Source organism: Myxine glutinosa, chromosome 8, assembly GCF_964187855.1.
Source record: "Myxine glutinosa chromosome 8, kmMyxGlut1.1, whole genome shotgun sequence".
Taxonomy (NCBI): domain Eukaryota; kingdom Metazoa; phylum Chordata; class Myxini; order Myxiniformes; family Myxinidae; genus Myxine; species Myxine glutinosa.
In genome coordinates this window covers 162916162-162929153 of record NC_136268.1, presented here as the reverse complement: position 1 = coordinate 162929153, position 12992 = coordinate 162916162, and positions in this window count along the sequence as shown.

Below are 12992 nucleotides of genomic sequence, written 5' to 3'. Positions count from 1 at the left end.
AGACATCGTAAGAGTGTGAGATTTGTCAGGATTGAAAGACAAGTTCCACTTGTTTGCCCAGTCTGTGATTTTGTCCAGGTCTGCAGAGAGTGAGGAGGCAGCAGACTGCCGATCTGAGGGATGAAGAATGGAGCGACAGAGAGTAGAGTCATCAGCAAAGAGATACAGAGGATTTTCAAGAGAGTCAGAGAGATCATTGATGAAGACCAGAAAAAGGACAGGGCCTAGAACACTGCCTTGTGGAACTCCAGCCTGAACAGGAAGAGGAGATGAGAGAAACCCATTTAGGGCCACACGTTGACTACGACTAGAGAGGAAGTCCGCCAGCCATGCGTGGAGATTTCCATGGATACCAAAAGAGGAGAGTTTGGTGAGCAGAGCGGGGTGCCAGACCGTATCGAAGGCACGTGATATGTCAAGGGAGACTGCTCTAATTTCCTGTTTGGCATTGAGGACCTCCATCCATTGTTGAGAAAGCAGAAGCAGCATGTCCAGAGTAGAGTGTCCAGGTCTGAAACCAAATTGATGATCAGAGATCAAGCCATTGGAGAAGAGGAAAGATTTCATATCTGAAGCAATGATGGATTCCATGACTTTGCTGATAATTGGGAGAAGGCTGATTGGTCTGTAGTTGCTGGGATCTGTTTTTGCACCTTGTTTGTGCAAAGCGGTGATGTTGGCAGATTTCCAAGCAGATGGAAGATGACCTTGAGCAAAAGAGAGGGTGAAGAGAACAGAGAGAGGGAGTGAAAGAGCGGAAGAACAGGATTTTAGGACCCGTGGGCTGATGCCGTCAGGTCCAGTTGCAGAATCCGAGTCGAGGGTTGACAGAAACTTTTCCACCTTGTCAGGAGGAAAGGACACAGAGTCCAGGAGCAGCTGGGTACGACTGGGTACGGTGGGTACAGAGAGGGATGGGTTTGGGACACAAGATTTAGAGGCAAACACAGAGTTGAGGCATTCAGCTTTTTCACGTGCGGAGTCAGCCGTGTGGCCATTTGAGGTGAGGGAGGGGATGGAGGGGGAACAAACACCAGAAACAGATTTGACCAGACGCCACCAGGATTTGGAAGAGGGAGACAGATAAGAGAGTTCGGTCCTGAGAACGGAGAGATATTGTTTCCTGGCTCTCCTGAGGGTGGACACACACTTGTTTCGGGCTTTGTGAAAGGAAATGAGATTTCCTTCCGTTGGATTTGCTTTCCAGGAGACGAAAGCAAGTTGTTTCTGGGCAATAGCCTCACCACAAGATTCCGTGTACCATGGACGGGAGGAAGGGTATGACAACAGAAGACGAGATGGGATAAATCTGTGCATGAGAGAGAGCAGTTTGCTTTGGAAGAATTCCCAGGAAGAATTTATGTCAGAGGCAGTAGAGATGGGAGACCAGTCCAGATGATTGATGGCTGCTTGAAGACCGTGCCAGTTGGCCTTAGTGAAATGCCAGACTCGTCGACGCTGAGGAGGCTCTCTGAGAATGGTCAGAGAGATGTCCACTTTAACAAGCACATGATCAGAAGAGCCGATTGGAGCAGAAGAAGAGCAGCAGACATTTTCAGGGAAGTTAGTCATAACCAAGTCCAGAAGAGAAGATGCTCCGTTGACTGAAATCCGGGTCGGGAAATTGACAGTTTGTGTCAGTCCCAGTGAGTCACAGAAGTCCTTTGCTGAAGAGCCATGGCTGGTGAGAGAGGTACCCACACCCAGCCAACTGGCATGGTGACAGTTGAAATCACCACATATGAGGAAGAGAGAGTTGGGATGGGTAGATAGAAGTTGGTCCATATTCTCAGACAGCGAGATGTAGATGGAGTCATCACTGTTTGGTGGACGGTACAACACACATATGAACAAAAGGTGGGAGCGAAGGGGAAGCCGTAGCCAAAGGTATTCCTGGGGGTGAGGTGGAGAGAGGGCAGTGCAGGGCGAGTGAGGAAGAGAGTTTTTTATAAAGATAGCAACCCCACCTCCAGGACGAGGCTCAGGTCTATCATACCGGAGTAGGGAGTAACCTGGGAGAGATACCAAGGAATCAGAGACATCATGAAGGAGGAAAGTTTCTGTTAAGCAGATCACGTCTGGTTTGTCAGAAGCAACCTGTACGGAGAGATCAGACATGTTTGAGCGAAGGCCCCGGATGTTTGAGGTCCATACTGTTAAGGAAGAGGAAGTGGGAGCATCGGATACAGAACAGGGGGGGGGGGAGCGGTAGGGTAAGATGTGGAAGAGGAGGAAGAAGTAGGGAGAGCTGTTGAAGGTGTGTCAGAGATTACAGAATAGCTCGGAGAAAGGGAAGGATGGGGCAGACAAAAGGTTTGATGGTGATTGGGAGAGGCGTATTGAGGTGTTATTTGACGAGGGGGAAGAGCGAGGCAGAAGGTTGAGGGAGATGAAGGTGAAAGTTGGAAGGGGGAAGAAGCGGGGAGGACGCTTTGAGGGGGAGGGGTGAGAGGGGAGTCTAGGAGGGGAGGAGCGAGGGAGAGTCTCGGAGGGGAGGGGTGTGGGGGGAGATTTGAAAGGAATGGGTGATTGGGAAGATTTGGAGGGGAGGGGCAAGGGGGAAGCTTTGAAAGAGATGGGTGATGGGGATGGTTTGGAGGGGATGGGCAAGGGGGTAGATTTAGAGGGGAGGGGTGATGGGAAATGGGATTTTGGGGTGATGGGATTTTGAAAAATGTACGATTAATGGGAAACGAACATTTATTGCAAAATGAGTTTCTTGAGACATTCGAGTCAAAAATACGTTTGAGGACGCTGGAGGGAGGATGGAGTGCTGGAGAGTTTAGGGAATGGATGAAAGATGCACTATAAGAGATGGAAATTTTTTTTGGAATGAATGGATTTGGTGAGCAAGTCGAAAGCATCCTTTTATAGAAGAAGAAGAAAAAGGTGTTATAGAAAATGACAGAATACAGGTCTTCAGGGTTCAGATGAGACATTTTTTAACAACGTGATCACAAACAGCGTGGTCGAAGAATGAACGAACGAACAACTAAGAACGAATAAACGAATAAAAACGGAAGGAAATGTTTTTGGGTTTTTTTTTTTTTTTTTTTGAGATTTTAAAACAAGGAAGTATGGGATGAAAAGACCGTGAAAACAGGGACCGGAAAAAAATTTCAGCGTGATCGGAGAACCGCTGAGACAAAAACAAAGCCTAAAGCCAAGGTTGGACACAGTAGCCTAGTACTACACTTAGGCCTCAGAATACACGATGAGAAAGACCGCCGATTCTGTACACAGGTACAAAAAACCAACGCCAAGAATACTATTAAAGACACCCCAATAGGTACATACAAGACCAGTTTCGACAAAAACACAATTGTGAAAAGTTACTTAACTTCGAAAGCGAGCGTGCATGGACAGCTTTGAAGAGACGAGACCTCCAATCTTGCGCATGCGCCTCCTGGAAAGCAAATCCAACGGAAGGAAATCTCATTTCCTTTCACAAAGCCCGAAACAAGTGTGTGTCCACCCTCGGGAGAGCCAGGAAACAATATCTCTCCTTTCTCAAGACCGAACTCTCTTATCTGTCTCCTTCCTCCAAATCCTGTTGGCGTCTGGTCAAATCCGTTTCTGGTATTTGTTCCCCCTCCATCCCCTCCCTTACCTCAAACGGGTACACAGCTGACTCCACACGTGAAAAAGCTGAATGCCTCAACTCTGTGTTTGCCTCTAAATCTTGTGGCCCAAACCCATCCCTCTCTGTACCCACCATACCCAGTCATACCCAGCTGCTCCTGGACTCTTTGTCCTTTCCTCCTGAAAAGGTGGGAAAGTTTCTGTCAACCCCCGACTCTGATTCTGCAACTGGACCTGACGGCATCCTGCTCTGCCGATGTGTCTTAAAATGTCTTAAAATCCTGTTCTTCCACTCTTTCACTCCCTCTCTCTGTTCTCTTCACCCTCTCTTTTGCTCAAGGTCATCTGCCATCAGCTTGGAAATCAGCAAACATCACCGCTTTACACAAAAAAGGTCCAAAAACAGATCCTTGCAACTACAGACCAATCAGCCTGCTTCCAATTATCAGCAAAGTCATGGAATCCATCATTGCTTCGGATATCAAATCCTTCCTCTTCTCCAATGGCTTGATCTCTGATCATCAATTTGGTTTCAGACCAGTTCACTCTACTCTGGACATGCTGCTTCTGCTGTCTCAACAATGGATGGAGGTCCTCAATGCCAAACAGGAAATTAGAGCTGTCTCCCTTGACATATCACGTGCCTTCGATACGGTCTGGCACCTCGCTCTGCTCACCAAACTCTCCTCCTTTGGTATCCATGGAAATCTCCACGCTTGGCTTGCGGACTTCCTCTCTAGTCGTAGTCAACGTGTGGCCCTGGATGGGTTTCTCTCATCTCCCTTTCCTGTTCAGGCTGGAGTTCCCCAAGGCAGTGTTCTGGGCCCTGTGCTTTTTCTGGTCTTCATCAATGATCTCTCTGACTCTCTTGAAAATCCTCTCCATCTCTTTGCTGATGACTCCACTCTCTGTCGCTCCATTCCTCATCCCTAAGATTGGAAATCTGCAGCCTCCTCACTCTCTGCAGACCTGCACGATAGTGTTCGACGATATGTTCGGCCTGAACGACATAGGAATCAAAATGCCGGAGTGTGGATTCAGCCGTTGTACACCGTAATGACATCAGACGTAATCACATCACCCTGTCATGTGACCAAATCCTCAGCTCTGATTGGTATACGTTTGAGGGGACATACATACATACACATATACATATGGATGGACAAACACTGTTCTAGACTGCTTTGCCCAATGGGCTACGCCGTGAAAAAAAGTGTATGACTTTTAAAAGAAACATTGGAACCTCACCATATTTACATTAATTATTATGGGGAAATTGTATTCACTTAGTTGTTTCAGTTAAAGTTGCACTTTTCAGAATGTAACTACAACGTTAAGCGAGGATGACTGTTCTGTAAAATATAACAGAGAATTATGATTGGATGAGACAAGCTGATATTTTAACATGAAGTCGGTGGCATTACAAAACTAATATGGTTTTTCTGGTATATATATATATATATATATATATTGTTGCGGATCTGCCGCTGGCCTTCTTCCCTTACCAAGGGGGGATTAGTCCCCTTGTCTTTACTGACATGGCGCGACCCGAGACCTATTACGTCCCTTCCGGACAGCGCCAAATAGGGTTTCGGGACCAAATTTGCTCATACCTAAGTACTAGCACTGCCCTGGGAGCGAGAAAATAAGCCTCGCACGAACCAGGTGTGATGGTGATACGCCGAGCAGTTTGCGTACACGTGATCCGCGCTGTTATCGATAGTGGAACCCGATTCAAGCGGTCTTATTCGTGCCACGCTTAGTCAATGGAGAAATCACAAAGACGATCGAATTCAGAAGAACAATTAGGTTTAATTATTATGCACGTATTTACAGCTCAGGATGAAGAGACACAGGGAAACTTAGACAGTCTTATTCTTAATACCCCAGGGCAAACGGGCCTGTCTCACTCACACTCACACGGGGATTGCAGATGGGCAGGATGATGTTCTCCAGCGCCGCGGTGGTCATCCAGGATCGGCCCCGTCTCACTCTCCATGGTCCCTGACACGTCCCGCGAATATGGAGGATCGGCGAAAGCAGGGACTCGTATCATGTCGCTCGAACAAACGGGTAATAATCTCGGGGCGAACGGTAGAGGGCGGACTTTGTGCAGCTGGCAGTTATTCAACCGCGTTCACTCGCTTTGGCCGAACCGCGCAAGTTATCAACGCCCTGGCTGCGCCCACGTATCTCTCGTAACCAAGTTCATACAGTGCGAATGATTCCCTTCAAGCGCGTCTCCCTTCTCAGAATTCAGATGTCACTCAAGCGCACCTCTACCATAACTCTGGGGGCTCCCGACTGAACTCACGTGCAACTCAACTGAGTACTGACGAGCGCCTCTCCCTCCTCATAACTTGACGAGCGCCTCTCCCTTCTCATAACTTGACGAGCGCCTCTCCCTTCTCATAACTTGACGAGTGCCTCTCCCTTCTCATAAATTGACGAGCGCCTCTCCCTTCTCATAACTTGACGAGCGCCTCTCCCTTCTCATAACTCTGGTGGGGGCTTCACGCAAAGGGTTTTATTGCCATGCCCTTAGCCTGATCGAATGTTCCAACTACGCCATGTGACGCAGTGCTGCAGCCACACGCTGTGAGCCCTGATTGGTGACTCATGCTTACCGTCCCCACTGCTGCCGCGCCAACCTCAACCCTCCTCCACCTCCAAGGCCCACCTCGTGTTAACTCGACTAGTGAGCAACCAATGCTTAACAAACTGGATCGAGCCTGTAGAGGTGGAATGGTTTGTAGAAGTAGGGCCTGTCCTCCTGTCTTTACAACAACGCAGGATTAACACTGGAAGGGGCCTACTCTCACATATACTAAGACATAACTGTACTACAAATGAGGCTACATGTTGCTTGTGTGACTATCTATGGGGGGCAACCTTTCACCTTTATTGAACTTCACTGTACAAATCTCAAAACCGCAGCAATATACATATATATACAGTATATATATATATATATATATATATATATATATATAAATATATATATATATATATATATATATATATATATATATATATATAATAATAATAATAATTCATTTATTTAGTATAGCGCTTTTCCAGAAGCCCAAAGGCGCTTTGACAGAGTGGAAAACATAATGCATAACAATACATGAAAACAACAATTGCAAAAAGACAAGAATCAAGAAAACAAACAGCAGCGATATACGGCATATATATAAGACAAGAATCAAAAAGACAAGACAAGAATCAATAGGGAAATATTTAAAGCAAAAGGAGAGAGAAGGAGAAGTGATGGTCAGGGGTTAAATGCTGTGGGTTGAATGTTGAATGCAGTGTTGAACAGGTGGGTCTTTAGTGATGTTTTGAATGTGGTGAGTGAGGAGGAGTCTCTGATGGTGTGAGGTAGTGAGTTCCAGAGGGTGGGAGCAGCGATGGAGAAGGCCCTGTCCCCCCAGGATCTGAATTTGGTCCGGATGGAGGGGGTCAGGAGGTTGGAGGTCAGGAGGTAATATATATATATATATTATCTTTAGCAGCTCACCTAAGTACCAAATAATGCATTATGCATCCTCAACGAAATTAAAGCTGCACGACGTTGTAATATTTCTGGGAGAAAAATGCAGCTAATTCAGCCAATCACGTCTGTTTTCCTTAATGGTTTGTGAGGAAGATGCAACGTTTGCATTTATTCCAATAAAAAGAAAGTGTAATTGTAATCAAATTGGTTTGCAATATGTGACAGTGTTTCATGGTTCGGTCTGTGTTTTAATAACGACAATGATAAAAGGCGGATTACGTTTTATTCTGTTGGAACGACAGCATGGTGTATTCCTTTTGACTGAATGAGAGTATTCAGGATGTGAATCATGTCCGGGCACATTTTCCAAGGAAGGATGCCATTCAAATGAAGTAATGGTGGATGTGACAAAAATTCTAACGAAGGAAGAAGCTCCAGGCGGTGCTGCATGATATGTTAGCTTCGGGCACCCAGGCAATTGGAAGAGGTCATGGCAGGAGAAAGTACTTTGTGTTGTTTGGAACTGAAGTCAAAGTGAAGGAACAACTTCATGACACAATCAAGGGCGATGTCTTACAAACATTTATTAATTGTCACATTTACGACATTTGCTCTTATTTAAATGTTAAGTTTTATTATTAATATGCTGGAGATATTAAGGATGCCATGATTTAATACACAAACATGTAATATGATGCGATAGCCATATTCATTTTCTCTGTTGCATGTCATGAGTTTAAAATCGTTCCTCATGAAAAAACTTGCATTGTGAAAATTCTCCGAATTAATTAAGAGACCTCAATTGTGACGTCATCACATTAGTTCCACAAACTAAAACGACTATGTTGTTTTATAATTTTTGAAATTTCAAAATTTAGATTATTATTATGTAAGATTGATAAAGGGATTTCAAAGAAGAATAACTAAACAAACATGAATTAAACTAACTAGAACGACTGCATTGCGGTCACAACCTCTGACACAATATATATATATATATATTGTTATGTTTATAAGGGGTAGATGAGAGAATACAGTGGGAGAGGTAGAACTGTATTGGGAGTAGCATGGACCACGTGACGTGTAGGAGAATTTCGGTGTATTAAGGAGGGGAAACATAGCTTATGGTTGTTTGAATGTGAATCATATGGGGGGCGGGGGGTGGGGGTAGGAGGTGGGGAGTGGTGCCGTGCTAATTATCTCGAGGGTTCAAGGCTACTTTTCCCCCAGTGCGTGCCTTTCCTCTGTAATTTTCCCCTAATGTTTTTGCTGCCATGGTCGGCCTGTAAAATCTCCTTAAACAACAACCGCCGACAAAAGCCAAGAACGAGCCGGTTGGACTAAGCCCCGCCCTCATGGACCTAAGCCCCGCCCTCATGGACCTAAAAGGCAAAAGGCACCGCGGAGGCAGGGAATCAGGGTGGCGAAGAGGCAGGCTACGCCCGATGTATGGGATTGGCCTATTGGACGTAGTAGGAGAGGTAGAACTGAGCCGTAGGACGTGGTAGGAGCGAATTGGGAGGGACATGCGGCGATTTGCTTTCAGGTGTGAAGAAGAGGAGAGTGCACTTTTTTCCGTGTTTTTGGACGAGATGCTCGCCATTTTTTGTGCGTTTGTTGTGCTGATGTACAGTATTTTGTGTGCTTTGGAGGAGAGCTGGTGCGACAATTTTAAAGGAGCCGCGACTGCTGGGCTCGTGGTGGGCTGAAGACAGCACTGTTCGTCACAGGGATGAAGAGGGGTGAAAAGCTCGAGGAGCCAAAAAGATGGCCGTCTTCACTGCCCACGGCTCTGGGTGCTTTCATCGCGTGGCGGCATCGCCATTTTGAGCATCCTGAGTGGGTGGCTCAAGCTCAACCGCTGCTGACCTCTCAAAAAGACCATTTGAGACACAGATAATTACCGGCATGAAAAGGGTTTTTAATTTGGCTTCATTGATGAGGATAGGGTAGAACCTCCCCTGTCCCTAGCGTCCGTGCCCCCTCCCCCATAAGCATAATGCCAGAGCCTGAGACGCTGACGCAGGGAGTGGGTACGATGTCCAACTAGGTGTTACAAATATTGTTGGAGCAAATTAATGGAATGAAGGGAATGAAGGGAAAATGAATGACAACAGTGAACGATTGGAGAGAAAAATTGATGGAATGGAGGGCAAAATTAATGCTCAGAATGGGCGTACTGAACGATTGTAGGGCAAAATTAATGCCCAAACTGGAAAAATACATGACATCACCAAACAAATTAATGAAATTAAGGAGGAAATAACACAGGAATTGGGAGAACGAATTGATGACATAGAACAAAGAATGGAGGGGCAAATAAAAGACAGGCTGGGAGTATTTGAGGAGGAAATGGGGTCTCAGTTTGAAGAGTTGGAAAAAGAAATGGCCCGGGAGTTTGAAATGAAACGGGAGGAGATGGAATTAAAAATAGAGATGGGTCAAACCGAGGCTGTTAGAATGGGGGAAAATTTGGACAACGAAATTGGGGCAACGAATACCAGGATTGATAAAGTAAATGAGGACCTGAAAGGTCATCGAGCCTGTGTGGATGCCAGAAAGCACCAGCAAATAGAGGAATAGGGACTAGTAAAGTACCATGGCGGTGGTCTAGAGGAGGAAGTATGTGGTTTGGAAGCCCGTATAACAGAACAAGAGCGGGTGTTTAAAGATAAAGGCCTGTGGGGGCCACATTTGACTGGGGAAAGAATAAATGAGTTTATACCGGAGCAGCTGGAGACTTGGGACAAAACCATCAAGGGAGAGGTTGCTCAAGCCCAATAGAGTCTGTGAGACGAGGTGTGTCGGGCCGTTAAGCATCTCCAAGATGAGATTACAGTGTCCCAGGGGACCCTCGACATGAGACACTTTTGGGCACCGGAAGCTCCAAATTTGAGTACGCAGCTGGGGGGGGGGGGGGGGGGTGTTTTGGCCCCGAGCTGACTTTGGACATGGGGTAGTCGGGGAGAAGAGCCTCGGGAAAGTAATCCCCCTAGTAAATTTTTATGGGTCAGGGAGCTTGAAGGCTTTCCTGATGCACATTGAGTGCGTTTCCCAGCTCAATGGTTGGGGGTAGCGGGAATGCATGGGTAGTCTGGTGGAGTGTGGTGTCCCTTGTCCACTGGGGCACTGTCCAAGTGAGTGTCTTGGGCTGGCAGGGTTGCCGGACCCTGGAGGGAGTTGAGACCTCTGGGAGTCCGAGGTGTTACTCATGGGCACCTAGCATGGTGCATCATGAGGACCACTAGGGGGAGGTGTTGCAGGCCATGCTTTGGTGGCGGCACCACGGACGGCCAATAAGGGTCTGATGTGGTGACAGCCCAGGCATGCAGCCTGGCAGACTCTCCCTGAGGCCCTGGGACAGCCAGCATGTGGTGACCTACCATGCTGTGCTGATCTATGGACGTGGGTCAATCCGCATGGACCAGGAATGTTTATAGCCGACCGGACAACCATTAGAGTATCTGTGGAACGTGATGGAGTGAACGTGATGGAACGCCACCAAAGGTGGATGGAGGTTATTGTCGTGGAAGTGTAGTGAGACTCAAGACTCCAATGATGTCACAGGTTTACAAAAGATCACAACTTTATTAACTGGTTGTTCACTTCATTCCAATACCAAATAACTACCGTTTAACTCAATGGACCAGGTAACTCTATCCGCATAGTCCCTCTTTCGTGGCTGCAGCGCCGTACTCGTGGTACGCGTTCATTCCGTCGGGCAGGGCTTCTGAGGATGAGTGCTCCTTGACTCAAAGTCTCTTCTGTTTATATGGGCAAACTTCAGTTAATCCTCTGTGCGCTGAAATCGTAATCCCTTCTCCGCAGCAATGTTACTCAGTCATCCTGCTCGCCTTCCTGGCACCAACTCGCTCCTCCCTGCTGGGAATTTGCTTCATCCTCTTTGCATCCCGATGAAAGACAATAGTACGGGCTTGGGAATGTGTGTTAGCCCGGGGTCATGCTAAAGCTACACAACAGGACTCCCAGCTTCGACAGGGCGAGATGCATTCCTGACATTCTTACGACCACCTGCTCGTACCTTGGTTCGTTACCAGTTCCAACCAATGAGTTACACTGAGTTACACTTCCACAATTCCCTCATCTTTTTTGTTTTTGTTTATATTAACCATTAATCTAAACATCAATATAAGTAAACAATCAATCACTGCAAGTAAACATCAATACAAGTATAAGTAAATAATCAATCACTGCAAGTAAACATCAATACAAGTATAAGTAAATAATCAATCACTGCAAGTAAACATCATTACAAGTATAAGTAAATAATCAATATCTACAAGTAAATATCAATACAAGTATTCAAACCATAACTTTGGTAATCAAATTCCCTTAGGCATACACCGTCATCCTGCAAGAATCACAAAACATTTCGTTGGTCATTGACTCCTTCCATATTGTTCAATCTATTGCATTTGCATCACAAATATCTTTTCAAAACAACACTTCACCATCACCAAGATACAACAATTTCACTTCATTTTCAAGTTTTGTAAAGCATCTGCACCATCTGGCAAAAACGTTTGCCTCCACACAAATGTTGACTTTGTTTGAAAGGAAGGGCTGATCACTTGTGTTTGAATCCAGGTATGAAACATTTTCTCCTAATGTCTTCATAGCACCTGCACTACTTCGTGTAGGATTTCGCTGTTGTGGTAACATTGCGGAGTCATAGACTGACCCTGCTCTCCATGTAGCATTCTTGCCACTTTTTGCTGTAAACCATAGTAATTCCTGAACAAGGCCTTCACCCAGTTGTAGTCGACTTGCCTCCTCCCTCATTGTGAGTGGGCAGCAAGTATTGGTGTGACGTTGATTGGCCAGCAAGATGTGGAACAGGGATGCCGGATGCATCCACAATGATGTTGGGACCATGGTGTTCAGGTCATCCATGGTCCATACCAGGAGTGGCCCGCAGAATCGTGCACAGCTGTTGTGAAAAGGCACAGCCATTGGTTTGCAGCTCCATGCTGGCTCCCCGGAAGTTGGTGAAGTAATAACATATGTCCCCGCATTTCACAGAGGTTGCAGGTAAGGTGTCGTTGTCCTGCAACTTCTGATGTGATGAATGTTCCAAGCCTTCGAACAAGAGTAAGTGATCGCCTTTCTTTCATATGTTGCAGTGTGATCCAGGCAAATGGTCACATAAATTTCCTTGGTGAAGGTAAGCATCCATCTCCAAGTTACACGGGAGAATGTCTTCATCATTCTTTGAGAAAGAGGGTGTATGCCACGTTTAACTTCATTTTTTAGCCACAAATTTTCTTTCTCGAACTTCTTCCCAATTCCGTTAGCACCCCCTTCAAATGTGATCTCGTCTTATCCTTATGCTCGGTCACATCTGAATCTGCTTTCCACACACACTGAATCAGATAGGGTACATCTTACCATGAAATCAGCATAATCATGTATATCTTCCGACAGTTTCACATTCAACAATTTGTTGTTTTCCCTTACAACATTCAAAAAGTTATATTCATTTATATGCGTCACACAAATAATATTCAATCAGGTATGTATTTCACTACTAAACTAAGAATAGCATCCACAATTGCTTTCAGGTTAATATAGTTCAAAAATTAACTCGTGCAGGTATTTTAGCACTACTCTAAGAAAATAAATTGTATATGATTACAATCACAAACAGGAATATCTAATTCCCAACAAAAATTTTCCCAAACCAACAAATTAAGCATAATGTATTATTACCATAATTCCTCCCCACTTTTTCCTTTTCCTTCTTTTTTTTATTTATTTTTTTTTTTTTGCTAACAGTGTGTCACTCGTGGTGATATGAGTTCACTGATATTGTAATTGACACAACTCATAACATTGTCGTTATGTCATTATCTTAATTCTACTGTATTCATTTGCAACATCACTTGATTTA